The sequence below is a fragment of the Hyaena hyaena genome, unplaced genomic scaffold (genome assembly GCF_003009895.1).
Source record: "Hyaena hyaena isolate Hyena2069 unplaced genomic scaffold, ASM300989v1 scaffold_186, whole genome shotgun sequence".
Lineage (NCBI taxonomy): Eukaryota > Metazoa > Chordata > Mammalia > Carnivora > Hyaenidae > Hyaena > Hyaena hyaena.
This window is the reverse complement of record NW_024080818.1, coordinates 2,672,525-2,678,974: the sequence shown is the minus strand read 5'-3', so window position 1 is coordinate 2,678,974 and position 6,450 is coordinate 2,672,525.

Below are 6,450 nucleotides of genomic sequence, written 5' to 3'. Positions count from 1 at the left end.
TACAATGGCTCACAGCTGCTCCCTTCTCCAGATAATTGTCCCAGGGCAAGGGGAGACACCTCTCCCAGAAATGTCTTTGTGGTTATGGAAGCTTCTACCCACACCACGAAGGAGCTTAGCCCACTGCCAATAATTGATAATAAGAGTTCAAAATCCAATTTATCTCAATGGGACAACTTCAGGGTGCCATTCATCTCTCTGAAGGTCCATCCGGGATCAAGCTGAGCCTAGCCTTCTGCTAAAATCACATCCATTTTTAGCTTCTTCATCTATTCTATTTGTCTTCTGTCACTTCCTTACCATTTTTTCTGAGAACATGACCTCAGAAACAAAACAAAAAAATCATTTGCACAGGAATCTCTAACTTAGGTTCTGGTCTAGGGAAACTGACCTCACAACAATCAACTTGATATTTTAGCATTAAAATCATAAACTATAAAATGACTCAGCTAATTCCTAACTTTTGTATACTTTGACTTTTGCTCCAGTGAAATTACATCTTATTTACATTTCAGAATCACAAATATCAAATTAGATACTATTCACTGATGTTCCCAGTTTTTCCAGGAAAACAAACAAACAAACAAAAAAACAAAAAAAAACCTTTTTACTTAGAATGAAAAAGTATCTTCTTTAAATCCCCTTAGGGCCAACAAAGTTATTACATTATTTTAAGCTGATATTTTAGAATTTCCATTTTTGCTTGATGCTTGGTTTTACAGATAATACAAATATACACAGAAGGAAAAGTATATATGGCTATATGTTAAACTATTCAACATTTGAACAGCTATCTAAATGTGTGCCCATATTGTCCTGGTATTACTGAATTATGCCTTTTGAATCATAATTTTGAAAACACCAGGACATCTCCTTTTGCAATTAGTTGATCTGCATCAGAATATTTCCAAATTATTTCTACGTTTCAGGCTAACTAAACAGATTCTTAAGGAAATGACATCTATTAGTGTCAGTGACTAAAAATTAATGCCCTTTAATATTCACACTGGAGAGCACATGTGGATTGACACAAGGACTGAAAATGCTACAGGGCTGGTTTGCCTGTTTAGATTTTGCTTTCTTTTCCATAATGAACATATAATCCAATGAGATTGTCTACACAATACAATCAAAATCAATTAAGAACTAGTACTGATTTGTTTTGCCATATTTAACTACATTAAAAGCTTATCACTGTTACAACTTAATGTTTACCAACTCACTTTATTACATATTAAATGCAAAAATCTATGCTAATATAATGTTGAGACTGCATATTTGGAATTAAAAAGGGAAAAAAGAAAATGCAAGGCTAGATTCTCTTAGCAAAGGTTGATTTTCTTTATTAGTTGAAGGGTTCATACTACATAAGTGGCAAAATGCATAATTTTTTATGGGAAAAAGTATAAACTTGGTTTAACATTTTAATTGTCTATGTAAATATGCATGTGTTTTTTGTGTTTGCATGTGTATATATCTATTTGATATCAATTTTAGTTATAAAGTAACTTACTTAAATAACTTTAAAGCATTTTATCAACTTCGGTTGACTAAATAGATTGAAATGTTAAACAAGATAAAATTTCATTTTTTAACTTATAACAGTTTGTTCAAAAAGGCACAATAATGAATCGTTGTTGATTTAAGAGCTCCAAAAACGATCATTCAGAAACTATTAAAATTTAATACCATAAGTTTAAAATACAAAAATTTAAAAGCTTGACAGATGGAGGTGACAGTTTTGCTGAAAATTTAAGAGCATGAGGCCATGCATTAGGAAGATCAAGGCAGGATGAGATATATCAAGAAGCAGACTTTTTGAACTAAAGCTCTATCTACTTAGAAAGTCAATAAATATATGTGTGAAATAAGGAAAGAATGCAACAAGGCTTGTTCATTTAATAGGCATATCAGTTACCTATCACCCAATAATACTACATAGCAAGCAACAAGGAAACCTCAGTGACATGAAACAAGTACTTCTGACTCTTGTATCTGAGGTGATCATTAGGTAGCTCTGCTGACCTACATGCATCACACACTTATTAACATGGGATTTGCTGGCTAGGCTAACCAGGTACTCTAGGTTGGCCCTGACTAGGCTCATTTGCCTATCTATAGGTGGGCTTATTTGCCTGTCTATAGGTGGGCTTATTCCACATGTTTCTGATCCTCCATAAAGCTAGCCTAGCATTTCTTGTAGCAAAGGCAAAAAGTTGAAATGACAATGTTCCATTCAACTCTCTGCTGTACCAAATCTTCTAACCTTTATTGGCCAAAAAAAAAAAAAAAAAAAAAAAAATCACATTGCTGGGCCCAGATTCCAAGTGGGAGGGTACCAAACAACTGCATGACAAAGGTTATGAACTCAGAGAGAGGAGAGAATTGGGGCCAGAAATGCATTCTATCATAAAGACTATTTTCACTATTCTCAGAAATTGTTGGGATTAAAATATTTTTATCATCTTTACTAATATACCAACCAAACAGCAGTGCATACATTGCATTACCACAGAACGAAAGACTAACTGCATAGTTATAGATTTGTGCCATTTAGCCCCATTATTTTCCTTTTTTAAAACTATTTGTAAGGTCAGGTGCATAACCATTGATAACATTAGGATTGTTCTGAAGTACAGTTTTGTCCTATAAAAAAATGTTGTTTAGAAAATGAAGGAAATTTAAAAATCAAACTTCTAAGTAGCCATAGCCCTCTTAAAAACACAAAATACTTTAGTTACTTTTGTAGAACATAGTTACAAATGAGTAATTCAATTATTTTTATCTCCTGGTCATTTCACCTAGATGATGAGAAAGAAATGAGAATTTGGGGAGACTGATGCACTTGTAATTTTCAAAAGCTATAAATTTCCACTTATAAGATAAGTAAGAATCGGGAACATCATCTACAACATGATGACTTTATTTAAATCTGCTGTATGATATATATAAAAATTGTTAAGAGACTAAATCCTAAGAGTTCTCATCCCACAGAAAGAAATTTTTTCTTTCTTTTGTTTTCTTTTTATTGTTTCTAGGTGAGATGACCAATCCTAACTAAACTTGCTGTGAGAATCATTTCATAGCATATGTGAAGTCAAACTATTATTCTGTACACTTTAAACATATACAGTAATGTTTGACAATTATATCTCAGTAAAACTAGGGGAAAAGCAGCATATTAAAGAAGTAGGATCTATATAGAGAACACTGGAGACTTAGAAAAGATTTTCTCAAGTCTTTAGATAAGTATTGCTCTGCATATGCATGAGAGGAAACTATCCGGGACTAAAGTCAGAATCAATGGAAAACAGTAGGCAGAACAATTGCTGAAGATGACCAGGGCTGGGAATAAGTTGTGTTCCACTGGCCAGAGTGGGAAAGACCTTTTATACATGAGGCATCGGTTAGACTAGTAAAAAGAATGTAGACCTAGTTGTAGGATTAAATTAGTTACAGATTAAGGCTAATTTGGAACCACATTAAGAAAGCTTAAAAGCAAGCCTTGAAATGATCCAATTGATTTCAACTAATTTAAACTGCCCCACTAAGCCAGATCCAATACAATTTAAAGGAACAGGAAAAAAAATCTAGCACTCAAAAATATAATAATCATAACACTCAGTATCTAATAAAAAATTACCAAGCATAAACAGAAGCTAGAAAATATAAACTGTAGCTAAGACTAAAAAATCAATCTATAAAAAAAGAACAAAAAATAATAAAGACAGATTTCGCAGATACAGATGTTAAAGTGACCGCTACATACATAGGCTATAGTTTCAAGAAGGAAATGAAAAATATAACATGATGATGAGAGAAATAGAAAATAAAAAAAGGATCAAATAGATTGTCTAGAGATGAAAATGCATTATCTGAACGGAAATACATTGAATTGGAGTAAATAGCACATTAGACAAGACGGGGAAAAAAAGTGCTTGAAGGCATGTGGATAAAGTTATTCAAACTGAAGCAGAGAGAGAAAAAAATGAAAATAAAATTACTAGTAACCTATGGAAAAATATCAAACAATGTGATTAGAATCCCAGAAGAAGGTAAGAACTAGGAAAAGGAATATAAAAAAACTTTAAAGAAGAAAACCTAAAATTCATACCAGATGATTTAAACCAGATGAAATCTTGTCTACAAAAAGTCATAAAAGGTGCTAGAAATCACAATATATAGCAAATATGTGGCCACATATAAAAGTTTTTGCCTCATTTGATAATCTCTTTAAAATATTATTGGCTGTTTCAAGCAGAAATAACATAAATGAGTTGTGAGGTTTATAGGATTTGAGACGGAAAATGTATCACAACAGAAGCACAAATAAAAGGAGGGGTATAAAGTATATTGTTTTAAAGCTCTCATGGTGTATACAAAGTGGTATAATATGATTTGAAGGTAAATAAGAATACATTAAAGATTTGTATTCTAAAGACTAAAGCAACTGCTAAACTTTCTTTCAGTATAGATAGGTAATAAGAAAATGATCGTTATAAAATAGATTTAAAAAATTTAAAAAATCTGTATAGAATAATAGACAAGAAGGAAAGAAAAAGAAAAAACTGAGCAAAGAGAAGATGGGACAAACTGAAAAATAATAGCAAAACAGATTTAAAGCCAATGAGAATGAAAATTGCATTAAATGTGGATAGTGTAATTTTCTAATTAAATGTGGATAGTATAATTTTCTAATTAAAAGGCATAGATTTTGACTTTTTTTTTTAAAGACTAGTATATACACTGTTTACAATAAGTCACTATAATTATAAAGACATGGGGTAAAAGTTAAATGATGAAAAAGATATGCCATAAAAGTACTAATCAAAAGAAAGATAGCATAGCTATCTATTTAGAAAAATGAATTCAAATTTTAAAAACTTCCCACAAAGTTAAATCTAGATCCAGATGGTTAACAGATAAATTCTCCCAACACTTATGAGTAATACCAAGTCTACTCTGAATCTTCCAGAATATAGAAAAGAAGTAAACACTACCTTATTCCATTTAAGGAGACCAACATTATCCTGATACCAAAAGCAGGTAAACATTACAAAGAAAGGAAAGAAGGAAGGAAGGAAGGAAGGAAGGAAGGAAGGAAGGAAGGAAGGAAGGAAGGAAGGAAGGAAGGAAGAAAGAAAGAAAGAAAGAAAGNGAATCTTCCAGAATATAGAAAAGAAGTAAACACTACCTTATTCCATTTAAGGAGACCAACATTATCCTGATACCAAAAGCAGGTAAACATTACAAAAGGAGGAAAGGAGGAAGGAAGGAAGAAAGAAAGGAAGAGAGAGAGAGAGAGAGAGAGAAAGAAAGAAAGAAAGAAAGAAAGAAAGAAAGAAAGAAAGAAAGAAAGAGAAGAAAGAAAGAAAGAAAAAGAGAAGGGAAGGAAGAAAGAGAGAGAAGGGAAGGAAGGAAGGAAGGAAGGAAGGAAGGAAGGGAGGGAGGGAGGAAGGAAGGAAACTATGGGCAAATATCACTCATGAATATAAAGACAAAAATTATTTAAAAAGTTAAAGCAACTAGAATCCAAAAGTACGGTATACAAGGAATAATACATTATGTTGAATTGGGTTTTATCTTGAGAATGTACTGTTGGTTTAACATTCAAAATTAGTCAATGTTATTCATCATTTAACAGACTATATACATATATATATATATATATATAACATATATATATATGATCATCTTGATAGGCGTAGAAAAAAATATTTAACCAAATTTAATACTCATTCATAATAAAAACTGTCAGTAAACTAAGAATAGAAACTCAACCTGAAAGAAACATCTATAGGGGTACCTAAGTGGTTAAACACCAGACTCTTTTTTATCTCAGCTCAGGTCTTGATCTCAGGGTCATGAGTTCAAGACCTCCACCCAGTGCGGACCCTACTTTAAAAAAATAAAATAAAAAGTAAAAAAATAAAATAAATTTAAATTTTTTTAATTAAAAAAATTAAAACTAGAAACATCTACAAACCACCTACAACTAACATCTTAGTTCTCTGTGAAAAGCTGGATGTTTTCTAGCTAGATCAGAAACGAGACAAGGATATCCACTCTTACCACATCTATTCACCATTGTACTCTAGGTCCAGTCAAGTGAAATTAGGCAAGAAAAAAATTACAGACATATATATTGGAAAGGAAGAGGTAAAACTCTTCACAAATGACAATTTTCTATGTAGAAAAACATAAGAAATCAGAGTGTCTGGGTGACTCAGTCAGTTAAGGGTTTGATTCTTGGTCTTGTCTCGGGTCATGATCTCATGGTTCAGGAGTTCAAGCTCTGTGTAGGGAAGCCTGCTTGGGATCCATTCTCTCTCTCTCTTGCTCTCTCCCTCTCCCTCTTTCTCTGTCCCTCCCTTGCTCGTTTTCTCTCTCTCTCTCTCAAAATAAATAAACTTTAAAAAAAGATTTAAAAGAAACTTATTTTTGGTATTT